This window comes from Schistocerca americana, unplaced genomic scaffold, assembly GCF_021461395.2.
Source record: "Schistocerca americana isolate TAMUIC-IGC-003095 unplaced genomic scaffold, iqSchAmer2.1 HiC_scaffold_355, whole genome shotgun sequence".
Lineage (NCBI taxonomy): Eukaryota > Metazoa > Arthropoda > Insecta > Orthoptera > Acrididae > Schistocerca > Schistocerca americana.
This window is the reverse complement of record NW_025726077.1, coordinates 117,501-120,000: the sequence shown is the minus strand read 5'-3', so window position 1 is coordinate 120,000 and position 2,500 is coordinate 117,501.

The window sequence follows — 2,500 nt, the reverse complement described above, 5'->3', positions numbered from 1 at the left end:
CGGCCGGGGACGGTCCCACCCAGCCACCGCCGCGTATCGCTTCACACCCACATGCCATTCACGTTCGTGGGCATGGTGGGTATCGCTGAAACAACCGGTTGGTAGCTCAACCGATCGTCGCCATCACTGATTCACCTCTAGCGAGAACAACCGCACCACAACGGTTTACCAGTTGTTCATTTGCGTAACGTCACCAGCAAACGTAGACGTCCATCGCCATTTGCAAATTCAACGATTGTTGCATGCCTGTGTCAGGTGTCACGACACACTATGTCTGCCCACATACACGCAACAACATGTGCACGCTTCGCGAACACGTGGAAGGTGGCCCCCGTACGTATGCGATGTCCATTGCGCGAACGACTGTCAACCGGCCTCTGTCGCATGTCGCAGATGTGGAACGCAGTGCACCATGCTATCACGGTGAGTGAGAAGAGACGACTACGTCTGACAACACGCGCCACTACATCAACAGACGGCTCATGCTGATCGCCATCCACGGCATACCATACTGCAATCCAGCTCTTATAGGGAGACGACACGTAGCTGAGTGCACAATATTTGGACCGTATGGTTCGCCGTTGTTGGCGCAGTCGTGGTACGGTCACACATGTACCACGATGTATCATTCAGTACATGAGGACCAATGTGCAGTACAGTGTGTGATTTGGACGTACAACATCAGCGGACAGTTGACACAAGCCGTACCACAACGTAGGCTGTGCTTCGCCATGCGAATGCCAATGAACAACTGCGAAGGGCATTGAGCATGTACGTCCTGCTGCCATCCGCATTACAGTGTATAGCTGCAAGGTGTTTAACATGAAGCGATACTCTGGGGACCGGGCAGTGCGGGTAGCAAACTATATTGCGGGGGTTGCAGTTAGGCAACACTACACTAATTTAACGCGTCGTATGACAATTACAGAGCAGGTTAAGGCCCAACGTGTGTTGGGTTAAGGCCCAACGTGTGTTGGGTTAAGGCCCAACGTGTGTTGGGTTAAGGCCCAACGTGTGTTGGGTTAAGGCCCAACGTGTGTTGGGTTAAGGCCCAACGTGTGTTGGGTTAAGGCCCAACGTGTGTTGGGTTAAGGCCCAACGTGTGTTGGGTTAAGGCCCAACGTGTGTTGGGTTAAGGCCCAACGTGTGTTGGGTTAAGGCCCAACGTGTGTTGGGTTAAGGCCCAACGTGTGTTGGGTTAAGGCCCAACGTGTGTTGGGTTAAGGCCCAACGTGTGTTGGGTTAAGGCCCAACGTGTGTTGGGTTAAGGCCCAACGTGTGTTGGGTTAAGGCCCAACGTGTGTTGGGTTAAGGCCCAACGTGTGTTGGGTTAAGGCCCAACGTGTGTTGGGTTAAGGCCCAACGTGTGTTGGGTTAAGGCCCAACGTGTGTTGGGTTAAGGCCCAACGCGGGTTAGGTTAAGGCGCAACGCGGGTTAGGTTAAGGCGCAACGCGGGTTAGGTTAAGGCGCAACGCGGGTTAGGTTAAGGCGCAACGCGGGTTAGGTTAAGGCGCAACGCGGGTTAGGTTAAGGCGCAACGCGGGTTAGGTTAAGGCGCAACGCGGGTTAGGTTAAGGCGCAACGCGGGTTACGTTAAGGCGCAACGCGGGTTACGTTAAGGCGCAACGCGGGTTACGTTAAGGCGCAACGCGGGTTACGTTAAGGCGCAATATAGGTTAGGTTAAGGCGCAATATAGGTTAGGTTAAGGCGCAATATAGGTTAGGTTAAGGCGCAATACGGGTTAGGTTAAGGCGCAATACGGGTTAGGTTAAGGCGCAATACGGGTTAGGTTAAGGCGCAATACGGGTTAGGTTAAGGCACAATACGGGTTAGGTTAAGGCACAATACGGGTTAGGTTAAGGCACAATACGGGTTAGGTTAAGGCACAATATGGGTTAGGTTAAGGCACAATACGGGTTAGGTTAAGGCACAATACGGGTTAGGTTAAGGCACAATACGGGTTAGGTTAAGGCACAATACGGGTTAGGTTAAGGCACAATACGGGTTAGGTTAAGGCACAATACGGGTTAGGTTAAGGCACAATACGGGTTAGGTTAAGGCACAATACGGGTTAGGTTAAGGCACAATACGGGTTAGGTTAAGGCACAATACGGGTTAGGTTAAGGTACAATACGGGTTAGGTTAAGGTACAATACGGGTTAGGTTAAGGTACAATACGGGTTAGGTTAAGGTACAATACGGGTTAGGTTAAGGTACAATACGGGTTAGGTTAAGGTACAATACGGGTTAGGTTAAGGTACAATACGGGTTAGGTTAAGGTACAATACGGGTTAGGTTAAGGTACAATACGGGTTAGGTTAAGGTACACATTGTTGTAAGGAAAGGTGTTTTGGGGGGGGGGGGGGGGCCGGTTTGTTGATTGTGATTATCGTAAGTAAATGACTGCGGCATCATCTGATTTGCCACGTCAGGGTGCACCTTTGGCTCATAACAGGCGGCGCTCTGATTCCATGCTTGTGGCAGACCTGTGTCTTTCA